At 43.9% G+C, this 15160-nt stretch overlaps 1 protein-coding gene across 1 annotated transcript in view; it reads left to right on the plus strand.

Annotated features, from left to right (window-relative positions):
- The window catches only part of AKAP12 (A-kinase anchoring protein 12), a 112981-nt gene that overhangs the window by 68253 nt on the left and 29568 nt on the right, over positions 1–15160 (plus strand). The window lies entirely within an intron of this gene.

The following is a 15160-nucleotide window of genomic DNA, read 5'->3' on the forward strand; positions in this document are numbered from 1 at the left end:
TGATCCTGTCCTTGGTTTTTGAATTTTTGTTCACATATCCCTTATACTGTTTGCATACCCTGAGTGCGGGCATTTGCACCAGATGCGATGGAGCTGCTGTTGGAACCTCTGCCCTTGCCATTTGCTCCTCTGGGGTCAACCGCAGGTATCAGCCAGCACCCTGGGGAGCAGGTTTTGCTCTGCTGAACAGCGCGATGAGGAGGTTTCTGCTGGAACCATGCACGTGGAACAAAGCTCTGATCCCTCTGACCTGGGAGTGGTCCTAGAAAATGCCTCCTCACCACCAAGAAAAATAAACAACCCCCAACCCCCCCCATCCCCCATCTTGTCACTTAAAGCAAACGTCTTTTTTAAACTTATTTATTTATTTTTGGTTGTGCTGGGTGCTTGTTGCTGCGTGGGCTTGTCTCTAGTTGCAGTGAGTAGGGGCCACTCTCTTGTGGTCCGCAGGCTTCTCACTCTGGTGACTTCTTGCGTTGCAGAGCACAGGCTCTAGGGTGTGTGGGTTCAGTGGTTGCGGCTCCCGGGTTCTAGAGCAGGGGCTCAGTAGCTGTGATGCACGGGCTTAGTTGCTCCGTGGCACGTGGGATCTTCCCTGACCAGGGATCGAACCTGTGTCTCTGCATTGACAGGCAGATTCTTTACCACTGAGCCACCAGGGAAGCCCCAAAAGTCTTATTTATTCATCCGCATCGGGTCTTAGTGGAGGCACGCAAGATCTTTGATCTTCGTTGCGCGCATGTGGGATCTAGTTCCCGGACCAGGAATGGAACCTGGGCTCCCTGAAATGGAAGCGTGGAGTCTTAGCCATGGGGCCATCAAGGAAGTCCCACAGCAGCGGTCTTTAAGAGAGTGTGCTCCTTACCTTTCTCAAGGTTCTACTTTCCTACATTCTGATATATTCCCCACAGATATAGTAACAAAAATGGAGGTTATCAACAAGCTGAATTTTCAGCATTGTGAAGAATTTCATGTCTCTGATGGTGCTGATGTCACAGTCCTGGCCAAATAGAATTTGCTGTTTAAATCTTCCAGCTTCTGGTGTTTGGAACCTTTGAGGTAGGGAAAGGCCAGAGGTTATTTCCAAGTGCTCATAACTCTCCCCGTGGAACTTGTTACCTTACAGAAAATCCATTCTTAGGTTACAAGTTGTTGTTCTTTGCTTTTTGATCATTTAATAACTTTATCTGGAGACTGAGTACCCCAAGCACTGCTCCAGGTCGGTGTTCAAAGATGACCCCCTCCCCCCTGCAAAATACTTGCTTTTCTGTGAGAGGTGGCTTTCCTAGCCAGGAAGAAATGTTCTTATGAGTTAGTCCCTTTTGTTCTTCAGTTTGTGACATGACTGGTACCTTGTTAGTTTTCTCATGAAGGCGCACCTGTTGCTCAAATACTACCCACTTTCCTTTATCTTTCTCTATGTCAGATGTTGTCAACATCTGGCATTCAGTATGCCTGTCTCTACAAAAGAAGAACCGTGAGAGCAGAGATTTCTTGGCATGGGGGGGTGGGGATGGGATTTGTATGTTTCCATGTTGAGTCCCCTGAGCGTAGAACAATGTCTGATGCCCAATAAGTGCTCAAAAAAATATTTTTTAAAGATTTCTTTTTTTATGGGGGCCATTTTTGAAGTGTTTATTGACTTTGTTACAATACCGTTTCTATTTTGATTTCTTGGCTGCAAGGCATGTGGGATCTTAGCTGCCCAATAGGAGATCAAATCCACACCCCTTGCATTGGAAGACCAAGTCTTAACCACTGGACTGCCAGGGAAGTCCCTCACAAATAGTACTTGGATAAGTGAAAACACAGAGTTTTTCAACTTAGAGTTAACAATATTACATTTTCACTCATATGGGAGAGGAGGATCTGTTTGATTTTTCCCTTTATATCAATTCATTCCCTGCATCCCCAGATGCAGGGCTCTTTAGGTGTATCCAAGGCTCTGTTTGTTTCCTGTGTTGCATTAGCACTAACAAAGCTGCTTTTCAGTGCTGGGCTCTGAAGGTGCCCACCATTGGTTATCCAGGTGTTGTTGCCTGGAAACATGAAATCAGACCCTGACCTGCCTGCAATTAAATGATAACTCCCAGCAATGCTCTCACATGTGAGGGCTGGGTAGACAGAGAGAGGGGTCTCCCTTCCAACACTCTGGTATTTCAAATACAGTATTATTGCATGACATTTTCTCAAGCTGTATCCTGTTTTGTAATGTTTTGAAACACTCACAAAATAGGCCTTGAACTTAGGCAAAAGTCCTACAGTCTGCAGTTTCTGGGAACTGGTTTTAATTCAGCCCTCTGCTCCGCAGCAATATTTTTAGCGTGCCTCTCTGAAATTACTTATGTCATTGACAAATTTCTGGTACAAATACTCTGTTGCTTTCATCTTTAAAGAAACACAGATTTATTTTTCAGTAACTAACAACCAAGCTATATAGAGATTTTTTTTCCCTCTCTGAAGTATATTTAAGTCTGCCAGGGCGATGAAACTTTGCTTTCATTGTAACTTGAAAAATTTGGTGTGAAGGGGAGAAAGAATGAGTAAGACTTCTGTCCATCAGTTCAATGCAGGAGAGTAAAACCCGGGCCAGGCTGCCTTTCTCTTTTTCTGTGACCTTGAGTTGAATACATCCCTTTATCTCATTGAGCATCAGTTTCCATCTGTAAAATGAACATCCTCATCCATCTCTGAAATTCTATGACTGAGTCACATCATAAGTGCTGGAAATACAGGCATTAAAATAACCAAATGATGGATGAGCCAGTGAAGATACACAGGTGACTTTGGGTAGGTAGGGATCTACTTGGCAATTTCATTATGCCTTTTTATAAAAACACTTTTATGCTCTTCTTTGCAGTCTGATCTTATAAGCCATTTTCTAGATTTGAAGTTTTGCTTTTTTATTTTAGTGTTTGTTGGGTTTTTGGGGGGAGGAGGGCATGTGTGACTGAACGACAACATGCAGTGTGTGGAATCTTGGTTCTTTGACCAGGGATCAAACCCGTGACCCCTGCATCGGAAGCATGGGGTCTAAACCACTGGACCGCCAGAGAAGTCTCTGAAGTTTTACTTTAATGAACAAAAAGTTCAGCTGGGAAAGCATTCAAGAAAGTCTCCCTATGTAATTATTTAGATATGAAAGAAAGATAGGAGCTTCCTAAGTGTGGCCACAAAGTAAGATGGGAATCATGTAATAGCATCTGGTTCTGGCCCAGTAAGATGAGTGAAAACTGTTGATAAAGGCCCCCAAAGACTTGTCAGTAATCTTAAATTACTGCTAAGCTTTACCTACAGATGGCTGCAGTTTTCCAGGGCACCCATGAAGAGGGTGAATGCTCTGTACACCCATGAATAGGATGGATGCTCTGGCCCAGGTGAGGAGGAGCCTAGGTAAGATGGCCTGTGGACTTGTCTACATAACCTGCCAAGATTCAGACTTTTCCTTGGCGGGACCATGGCAATAAGTGGTTTTTTCTAATGGTGATGAAGCCATGAATGGAAACATTAAATTTAGCATTTATTGAATAAAAATCCTTTAGATGTTTTCTCAAAGACATTCTTAAAACAGCCACAGTTTCACTTAATATAGCATCCCCCAGATGGTTCTGGCATTGTATGTTCCAAGCACAATGTCCCTGTATTATATGAAAGGATGCTTTGAGAATGTACATCCTCTGATCTATATTTGTATGTATCTCTGGAAGAGCTTAAGTTCTACAGCTTTTTAGCCTATCACTTGAGCCTTGTTCTTAAGCATCATACTTTGAATGTTTGTTAACTGCTTTTATAATTAACGAGTAGGTTCAGTGTGATACCTGGAGAAGGAAATGACAACCCATTCCATAATTCTTGCCTGGAGAATTCCATGGACAGAGGAGCCTGATGGGCTACAGTCTATGGGGTCGCAAAGAGTCAGACACGACTGGGTGACTAACTTTCACTTTCACAATGTGATATCAGGCAGCCCCACCCCACCCCTCAGTTAACAATGCATGCATTAGTTACTTTTGGTGAAAATTGATACATGCTAGATTGAATTAACTGAATGAACCGGTTGCTTTAATGTGTCTTAAAATGTACCTGTTTCAGCTGACACCAAAGCATGAGGCAGTTATCCTGCTGTGTTAGTTTGCTGGGGCGGCCAAAATAATACATCACAGAACGGCTGGTTTCAATATCAGACATGTATTTTCTCACAGTCCTGGAGGCTGGGAAGTCAAGACCAAGGTGGCGTCAGGTTTGGTTTCGGCCGCGGCTTCTCGATGCCGCCTTCTCGCTCTGGCCCCGTGGCCTTGCCCACCCCGGGTGTCTCTGTGTGTCCTAATGGCCTCTCATAAGGCACCAGTCAGGTTGCATTCGGGTCCACTCTCATTTTAACTTAGTCATCTTTGTGAAAGGTGTCTCTCCAAATAAAGCTACATTTCCACGTGTCAAAAGTTAGGGCTGCATCGTATGAATCTGGAGAGTATGCAGTTGAGCCCATGACACCTGCGTTCATGATTGACAGCCAGAAAGCCGGGTTTGGGACCCAGAAGCCTCAGGGAGAAGGAACTTCGAGGCTGTCTATGCCAGGCTCCTGCTCCCACATAGGAGGCTCTTCCGCTTAAACTCTGAAGGTTTGGGGAGTCTCTCCATAAAAGGAAACCCGTTATTCCACCGGAGTGAAAATATACCCCCACCAACTGCCGCCGGCTCCTAGCGCTGCCTTCTGGAACCACAAAGCACAAACTCAGCTCCCTTTTCCACACCGTGGCCCTCCAAGACACGTTTATCGTGTCTTTGATCTTTTCTCCTGCAGGCAGAACGTCCCCAGAGAAAACAAGCTGCCTCACATTCACAGAAAAGTGCCAGGGCTGATGTATACGTTCAGATATGGATGTCCTTGATGGACGCTTGCCAAGCATAACTGGGTTTTAATTTCAATATTCCCACTTTTAAAGAGTAGTTTATTTCTCAGACTCTTCACAAACATGAGAACAACTTAGTTTGCTTTAAACCAAGGATTAAGTACTGAAAAAATTGATTGGTGTAGAAAAGTAAACTGATACAGAAGCATAGAAAGGAGGTCCCCTATCAAGGATGTTGTCAGAGGAACTACCGTCAGATAGAATGAAGACCATGTCAATGAAAGAAAACATGACAAATGACACGTGACAAATTGTTGCTCATCCCTTTTGGTACGCCACTCACCGTGATGGTAAGCAGACAGCCTTACATGATGGAGCAGTTAGGGATACAAATAGGAGAAATTCCACTTTCCAAGTCATTGTTGTTATTATTTAGTTGCTAAGTTATGTCCAACTCTTTGTGACCCGGTGGACTGTACCTGGCCAGGTTCCTCTGTCCATGGGGTTTCCCAGGCAAGAATACTGGAGTGGGTTGCCACTTCCTTCTCCAGGGGATTGTTCTGACTCAGGGATCAAACCAGCATCTTCTGCAATGGCAAGCAGATTCTTTACCACTGAGCCACCTAGGAAGCCCTAAGTAATTGTTGTAAATAAAGTGGAAGATTTCCCCCACCCCCACCCCCACATCCCAGGCATTGTTAGTTGTAAAAAAGTGGGTGTCAGGACTTCCCTGGCAGACCAGTCCAGTGGCTAAGACTCCATGCTCCCAATGCAGGGGGCCTGGGTTCAATCCCTGGTCAGGGAACTAGATCCCACATGCCTCGATTAAGAGTTCCCATGAAAGAAAAAGTGAAAGTCGCTCAGTCGTGTCCAACTGTTTGTGACCCTGTGGACTATACATTGCATGAAATTCTCCAGGCGAGAATACTGAAGTGGTTAGCCATTCCCTTCTCCAGGGAATCTTCCCAACCCAGTGATCGAACCCAGGTCTCCTGCATTGCAGGTGGATTCTTTACCAACTGAGCCACCAGGGAAGCCCCCCAAAATGTGGAATGCTTCATGAATTTGCATGTCATATGTGCTGCCTTAGCGAGCACAAGAGTTCCCATACCGCAACTTAAAAAAAAAAAAAAGATTCGAGTACCTCAAGGAAGATGGAATATCCTGCATGCCACAACTGAGATCTGGTACAGCCAAATAAATAAATAAAACATAGCTTTAAAAAAAAATAAAGTGGAAGTGGATGATGTAAAACAGTAATCTCCATCAAAAAGCTTCGTGGCCTCCCTTTGTAAGCTCAGTGTACAGAAATCCGACGATTTCCTCAAGCTCATCAAGCCTTGGCCCTGAGTGTCCCCCACTTGTGTTAATTTCTGCTCTGTGTTCTGATGCACTAGGATTCTATCATTGTCACGTTGATAAATGTATTATTACCATTGGCACCTGATGCTGTTCTGATCTTAATCCCCTGGGTAGCTCATTGGCTCACAGAGTCCTTTTCGTCCTCCGTCTTGTGAAGATTTTAGAGTGATGAATCTTCATGTGAATCCATTGAGTCAACACGCTGGGTTCATGTGACCTCTTGGGTCTAGAAACTTCATTCCTAGGAAGCTATGAAACTTCACTCCTAGGAAGCTATATCTTGCTTTTCCCTCTTTTTCTTTGATCTCTTTTGGGGATTACTATTCTTCCGATTTTAGAACTTCTAGAATGGTTCTAAGGAAAGCTTTTTTCCCCATGTAGTTTGCATCTCTTTATTCTTGGAATATGTCCTCAAGGTTAGATTTCATCTTTTTTTTTTTTTTTAAATACTTTTATTTGTTTAGCTGCGTGGGTCTTAGCTGTGGCATGCGGGATCTTTTTTTTCTTTTCCCCCTCAGAATTATTGATTATTTAATAGTTTCAGGAAGAGTATAATTTACAAAAGTACATTTGAATGATGTTGTTAGAGGAATTATTTGCTTAGCACAAAAGGATTTCTTTAAATTAAACTTGATACTGTTCTTTCCACTGCAAGTATTTTCCCCCCAAACTCCCTAACCATCCCTCCTTTACCCTCTCCCACTTTGCCTGCCCATCCCCGCCACCATAAGTTCCTTCTCTGTGAGTCTCCTTTTGTTTTTTAAGTAAGTTCATTTGTATCATTTTGGATTCCACATATAAGGGATGTCATATGACATTTCTCCTTGTCTGCCTGACTGCCTCCACTCAGTGTGGCATGCAGGATCTTTATTTGTGGCTTGTGAGATCTAGTTCCCTGATGCGGGATGGAACTTGGGCTCCCTGCATTGGGAGCGAAGAGTCTTAGCCACTGGACCATCAGAGAGGTCCCTAGATTTTATCTTGTTACTGTATTTTTAATTTCTAAGAACTGATTTGTGTTCTAAACATTCCATTCTTTTTTTTTTTTTTTGGCCGAGCTGTTCAGCTTGTGAGATCTTAAGTTTCTCAACCAGGGTGACAAAACCTAGGCTGTCTGCAGTGAAAATGTGGAGTCCTCACTGCTGGATTGCCAGGGAATTCCCATGACCTTGGAATTTATGCAATAAATTTTGGTGAGCAGGACTTTGTTTTATGGAAGAATCAGAAGTAAATTCTGTCATCCGGATTTTATTCTTCATCTAGGCAGTGGATTCTGCCTTGACTTAAAAGATATACTTTTATTGTCACACTCTAGATTTGTAGAAAAGTTGTCTTTACAAGTAAATTGTAATTCATGTGAATACGGGTTAAATAAATTTATTACTACTGCAAGTGTAAATTTTTGCTTTGCAAGTATTTTTGAAGCCAGTCTAAGTAAGTCTAGTTGGTCTTTTTTTTTTATTATTTTTAATTTATTTTTGGCTGCACTGGGTCTTTGTTGCCTCACATGCCCTCTCTCTAGTTTGGTGTGTAGGCTTCTCACTGCGGTGAGTTCTCTTGTTGCAGGGCATGGACTCTAGAATATGGGCTCAGCAGTTGAGACCTACAGGCTTCGTTGCCTTGCCACACGTGGGTTCTTCCTGAACCAGAGACTGAACCCATGTCTCCTGCATTGGCAGGTAGATTCTTAACCACTGATCACCAGGAAGTCCCTAGTCGACCTTTTCAGTTTTATATATATATACAACTTATATAGTTTCAGACTACCAGGGAAGCCTGGTAGTTATATAACTATAACTATACATATATATATACATATATGAGCTTCCCTGGGAGTAAAGAATACTCCTGCAATGCGAGAGACCTGGGTTTGATCCCTGGGTTGGGAAGATCCCCTGGAGAAGCGAAATGCTACCTACTCCAGTATTCTGGCTTGGAGAATTCCAGAGACAGAGGAGCCTGGCAGGCTACATGGGGTCTCAAAGACTTGGTCATGACTGAGCAATTTTCACTTTGATGTTTCATATATATATATATATATATATATATTTCCTTTTAAACACTTTATTATTGTGTGTGATTACAGTGAAAGTTGGTGGGAAAATAATAGATTTCAATATGTTTGTTTGTTTAAATGTTTAAAATCACTTAGTCGTGTCTGACTCTTTACGACCCCGTGGACTGTAGCCCACCAGGCTCCTCCATCCATGGGATTCTCCAGGCAAGAATACTGGAGTGGGTTGCCATTTCCTTCTCCAGGGGATCTTCCCAACCCAGGGATCGAACCCAGGTCTCCCACACTACAGGCAGACGCTTTAACTTCTGAGCCACCAGGGAAGCCCCCAGATTTCAATATATTAACTCAAATTAAGAAATTGTGAAAGAGACAGCTGCACCAATTAAATCTATCAGTGGGAATTTAATTCCTTGCCACTTAGAGGCCACCAGGAACTCGTGTGTGGTCAAACCAAGTTAGGTTTCCTTAGCCTGTTATAGTAAGGAGGATTCTAGGATGGGTGGCTCAGTAACAGGGAGGTGGGAGGGCTTTATTATAGGATTTGTGCTTATGCGGGTGATTCTGAGAAAACAAAGGAGTCATCACTAGACTGGATGCTGAAGAAGTGAAGACAGTTCTATGAGTGGACAGCATGGTGGTTTCTGTTCAGGAGGCAAGGAGATGGAAGCTGGGTGGAACTGTCCTGAAAGAAGCAGGAATTGTCCTTAGGAGACAATTCAGTCCATGGAGATGTTCAGTTATTTTTACAGTTTTAGAAGTTGTGCTCTGGCCATATGAGGCTGTTGAGCACTTGAAATGTGGCTGATCCTATTTGAGATGTGTTCTTCATGTGAAATACTCAGTCCAAAAAGGAATGTAAAATATTTTCCTAATATTTTTTCATTTGTAGCACATATTGGCATTATCGGACTAGATAAAATATAGATACAGGGTTAGATAAAATGTATTAGAAAGAACCTCACTGTTTAGTATTATTCATTTTAATGTGACTACTAGAAAATTTAAAGTTGGGAGTTCCCTGGTGGTCCAGTGGTTCGGACTTGGCACTTTCACTGCCGAGGGTGAGGGTTGACCCCTAGTTGGGCAGCTAAGATCCTGCAAGCCACATGGTGCAGTCAACAAGAAAGAAAGACACCCGCCCTAAAAAAAAAAAGGAAGTGAGGGAAAGAGAAAGGAAGGAAGGGGAGAAGAAGGAAAAGTGACAGAAGAAGAAAATTTAAAGTCTTGTGTGTGGCTTGCTGGTGGGCTCACATCAGTTTCAGATGAGCAGCTGCAGTCAGTCAGTGGGTAGGTCATTACCGTTAGTGCTCTCTTCTCAGTGCGAACCTTCAGCTAGCCTCTCCCTCCCACTCCTTTTGAGAAGGACTTTCCAGGCAAATCAAAGATGGTCTCTCTCTTCTGAAAGATCCAGAGGAACCTCAGGTTAATTACTGTTAGTGCAAGATGATGCTTCTCTTGTCAGGATGCATTTCTGAGAAATTGATGATAAAAGGGCATCCTTGCTTTGTATAGACGTATTTTTTCAAAGGATTCTTTTAAAATGAGACTTAAGTATATTTAAAGCAGTATTTCTCAACCTTTTCACCACTGCCTTGCCCAGCTAAGTCTTTTTTCTGTAACTCATCCCCCCCCCAACATTTTTATAGCAGAGATACACTGTACACCAGTTTAAATAATATGGATGCCTCTGTTTGTCTGTCTCTATATATTGTGCTGTGCTCAGTCTCAGCCATGCGACCCCATGGACTGGAGCCCACCAGGCTTCTCTGTCCATGGAATTTTTCAGACAAGAATACTGGAGTGGGTTGCCATTTCATCCTCCAGGCGATCTTCCCGACCCAGGGATTGAACCCTCATCTTCTGGGTCTCCTGCATTGTGGGCAGATTCTTTACCTACTGAGGCATCAGGGAAGCCGTGTGTGTGTGTGTGTGTGTGTGTGTGTGTGTGTCTGTATGTGTATGTGTGTGTGTGTGTGTGTATGTGTATGTTTAAAATCTGTGCTTCATATATAAAAGAATAAGGTCAACCATGAACCAATTTTTACCCCATTGGGAAGCGGATAGTTTAGGCATAATAGGTAACATTTATTATGTCTCTCAGATACACTTGGTAGAGCTTAAGATAACATTAGCGTTAGTGGTGTCTTTATTCTCCCATCACTTGAAGCCCAGAGAGTTAGAAGAATTCCTTACTCCTGGCCACATTGCTATCAGAAGAACCAGAACTACAACTCCTTTTTAAGACTTTGCAATCTTCTTTAGACCACACCAAATACCAATGTTCAGAGTCTTAAGAAGAATAAAGGATTTGAACACAAGGCACTCAGCAGAGAATCTGATTCCTGTGCCAACACCTGACCAGATTTGGTACGGAAACACCTTTATGCTTATATCCTAATTTTTAGAAGATTACACTTTGACGTGAATCTGCTTTCAGCTTGCTAGTTTATATAGTCCAGGATTGGGAGTTGAAGATCATGATTGAGACTGCCTTGCATTTTATTTGTTTTATTTTGGGGCAGCGTTGAGTCTTTGTTGCTGCGAGAGGACTTTCTCTCGTTGTGGCCGGCGAGGACTGCTCTCTAGTCGCAGTGGCTTGTCTTGTTGTGAAGCACAGGCTCTAGGCGCACAGGCTTCGGTAGCTGCTACTCAACGGGGCTCAGTAGTTGAGATGCATGGGCTTAGTTGCTCTGTGGCATGTGGAATCTTCCTGGACCAGGGACTGAACCCATGTCCCCTGCATCAGCAGGCGAATTCTTCGGACCATCAGGGAAGCCCCAAGTCTGCCTTGCTTTTTTAATGGAATCGGAGGTATCGCTGGAAGGTGCAAGGTCTGGCAGTGCCGGTCCCCTCTGTGCAACAACCACAAGCTGGTCATCAGATGTGCTTGCCTTCTAACCGTGAGAGTAACAGAGCTTGTTGTAGAAGATTTGTAAAGTGGAGGAAAATATCAGGAGAGAAATTGCCCATAATTCCACTATGGTTGGTTTTTGATAGTTTTCTTTTTGGGCTCTTTTTTTGCTCAGCCTCACTTATGTGAGCATACTTTAGAAAGCAAAATCAAGATTGTATTGAATATATAGTTTATATACTTAACAAAGAGGTGTGTGGCTTTCTATATCAATGTAAGCATTTCTCCATGTCCTTAACTGCTTCAAACACGTTGTTTTGCAAGATAGTCCAGTGAAGAGTTAAATAAACTATTTTCCTAGTATTGGGACACTTAAGTTCTTTAAATATATTATACATCCCAAGCAGTTAAAATTTTCATATATAAATTTATACTTTGATTTGGTATAGCTGCTGCTGAGTCATTTCAGTCGTGTCTGACTCTGCGAGACCCCATAGACGGCAGCCCACCAGGCTCCCCCGTCCCTGGGATTCTCCAGGCAGGAACACTGGAGTGGGTTGCCATTTCCTTCTCCAGTGCATGAAAGTGAAAAGTGAAAGGGAAGTCGCTCAGTCGTGTCTCACTCTTCGTGACCCCATGGACTGCAGCCTACCAGGCTCCTCCACCATGGGATTTTCCAGGCAAGAGTACTGGAGTGGGGTGCCATCGCCTTTTCCTTGGTATAGCTAATATTTGTTGAGGTCCCATGTTGTAATATTCGACTTGGCAATTCTAGTTTTGGTATAGCTAATAAAAGTAGAATTGCCAAGTCGAATATTACAACATGTGAACTCAAAAAGAGGAGAAATAAACTTATTCTATATCACTTTTATTATTTGGATTGAGTTTTTTTTTTAATATTTAATTTCCCCCTTTCCTTTTTTCTGATAAATTGTCTGGCTAAGTGACTTTTAAATCCCCCTTAGCTTTTCTGTTGTATTACAATAGTCCCTTTGAGGAACTAGTCTTCAGATTATTTGTCTTGAGGATTTTGAATCAAAATAACCATGTCTACACAAACATGTCCAATTCAACTGGACCATAAAATTCAATTAACTGGTATTTGCCTGTGTTCGTAGCAAAGGAGCAGAGAAGACTTGAAAATACACTGAGCCCAGGAGAACCTGCCCGATGTCATTTAATTCAGTGTATAGTTTCATCTTCTTCATGGTTATTAGCTGGCAGCAACTTCTAATTCAACCCGAGATGATCTTCGAAGCATTTTAAAGGAGCAGCAGTGCATAGAGGCTCATTTAGATTTCATCTGCCCTTTGCAGCCAGAGGAAAAGCAACCTCATTGGGTTTGGATTTATTTTCCTCTGAATGTAAAGCTGGGGTGAAAAGAAAAATGAAAGGAGGGGTGATGGGGGTTGGGAGTAGATTTGGGGTGAGTCCAAGTCTCCAGTTCCCAATGCTCCATCCCTGGGTCAGGAAGATTCCCCTGGAGGAGGAAATGGCAACCCACTCCTGTGTTCTTGCCTGGAGAATCCCATGGACAGAGGAGCCTGGCGGGCTACTGTCCATGGGGTCGCAGAGTTGGACATGAATGAATGGACTTAGCATGCACTCACAAGTCCCTAGTTCCCGACGATGCTCACGTGTAGGTTAAATGCCTCCTTGGAGGAAGTTAATGAACCTCGCCTCTGTGCTGACCCTGGTGTCTTGGTCTCTGTCCTGATTGCAGCTTTTTGTCCACTTGTCCAGCCTCGCTGGACTTCGAGGCTTCCTGAGTTCTCATCCTGAGTCACTGCTTTATGATGCGCACGCATCCCACTATTTCTGCTGTTTCCGTCTTTGAGTCCTCTCCACCTTGGGCTTCCAGGCCGGTTTCTCCCTGATGGCCTCTAATCTCTGTCCATTCTCAGAGCCGTTGTTCAGATTCATCTTCCTCAGTGTTCCAGACCTTTGACTTCACCTGCTGCATTCCATTCGGATGATCTCAGAGATGTGAGTGCAGCCAACTTTTTGACTCCTTCCTCACCTTGGGCACCATGGTTTCCATCAATGTTATTTCTAGAGCATCTTTCTCATTGTCGTTACTGCCCAGTTACTTTTTCTAAATCACAGTTCAAACTGTGTGACTCTAGCTCTGCTCCAAAGCCTCTGATGGTTCCCTGCAGCCTCCAGAACCCATATGAAGTTCTTTTTTCTTAAAAAAAGAAAAAAAAGGTTTCATGAGATATCATCCACACATCATGCAGGTGACCCATTTAAAGTATACATGTTTTTGGGTTTTAGTATATTCACAGAAATGTGAAACCATCAGCACAGTCAATTTTAGGACATTTTCATTTCATGGCAAAGAACCCCCATACCTGTTAGCAGCCTCTCTCTCCAGCTCTCTGGGTCTGAGTAACTGCTAGTCCATTTTTCTGTCCTTATAGATTTGCCTGTTCCCGATATAATTAAATAATATGTCAACACATCAATGTACGAGGGTCCAGTTTCTTTGTTTGTTATCTTGTTGGTCTTTTTGATTATAGCCATTCTAGTGAGTGTGATGGAAAAGGCAGTGGCACCCCACTCCAGTACTCTTGGCTGGAAAATCCCATGGACGGAGGAGCCTGATAGGCTGCAGTCCATGGGGTCGCAAAGAGTCAGACACGACTGAGCGACTTCCCTTTCACTTTTCACTTTCATGCATTGGAGAAGGAAATGGCAACCCACTCCAGTGTTCTTGCCTGGAAAATCCCAGGGATGGGGGAGCCTGGTGGGCTGCCGTCTATGGGGTCGCAGAGTTGGACACAACTGAAGCGGCTTAGCAGCAGCAGCAGTAGCAGTCAGTGTGAATTGGTATCTCATTGTGGTTTTGTTTGCATTTTCCTAATGGCTCATAACCTTGAGCATCTTTTCACGTGCCCGTTTGTGTTGTCCTCCTTAGAGCAGTGTCCATTCAGATCCTTCATCATTTTTAAAATATATTTATTATCTTCGTTGTGGTGCATGGACTTTCCAGTTGTGACGTGCAGGCTCTCTAGCTGTGGCCCAAGAGTGAGATCTTAGTTCCCTGACCAGGAATTGAACCCAGGCTGTGGCAATAAAAGAACCAAGTCTTAACCACAGGAGCACCAGGGAATCCAGATCATTTTTTTTTTAAATTGGGTTATTTGTTACAATGTTCTTAAGATGTCATTCAGGTCCCTTCATACTCTGGCCTCCAATGTAATATGTCTTGTCTCATCTCTAGTTATCACTTCTATCCCTTCCTGCTCCCAGTCTCCCTAAGCTGACTCTGAGCCTGTGCCTGGCTGAAGTCACATCAGTCGTGTCTGACTCTGTGCAACCCCAAGGACTGTAGCCCACCAGGCTCCTCTGTCCATGGGATTCTCCAGGCAAGAATACTGGAGTGGGTTGCCATTTCCTTCTCCAGGGGATCTTAGAACCCTCATCTCTTAAGTCTCGTGCGTTGGCAGGGCGAGTTCTTTACCACTAGTGCCACCTGGGAAGCCCCAAAGCTATAAAAAGCTCACTAATGCCCCCTTTTCCCTGCCTCTCCCCATGCCGCCCTTCTGCAGGACTGCCTTCGTATGCTCATCCTCAGGTCGGGCTGCCCCGTCAAATCTCCCATCATTTCAGAGGCTAGCTCAGATGTTTCCTGAGGTGGGCTATATTGAAGTGACCCCACTTCTTCCCTTGGGTGTGTTTACCACCCAAGACTGAGGTCCCCAAGGGTAAGGACAGTATCCAACTGTATCCCCAGGGGCTTAGCACAGTTAACGTGGAGCTGCTGCTGCTGCTAAGTCACTTCAGTCGTTTCCGACTCTGTGTGACCCCATAGACAGCAGCCCACCAGGCTCCCCCGTCCCTGGGATTCTCCAGGCAAGAACACTGGAGTGGGTTGCCATTTCCTTCTCCAATGCGTGAAAGTGAAAAGTGAAAGGGAAGTCGCTCAGTTGTGTCCGACTCTTAGCGACCCCATGGACTGCAGCCTACCAGGCTCCTCCACCCATGGGATTCTCCAGGCAAGAGTACTGGAGTGGGGTGCCATTGCCTTCTCCACCCCAATGCTAGAACTTGGTAAATATTTGTTGAATGAACCAG

The sequence above is a fragment of the Bos javanicus genome, chromosome 9, assembly GCF_032452875.1.
Source record: "Bos javanicus breed banteng chromosome 9, ARS-OSU_banteng_1.0, whole genome shotgun sequence".
Lineage (NCBI taxonomy): Eukaryota > Metazoa > Chordata > Mammalia > Artiodactyla > Bovidae > Bos > Bos javanicus.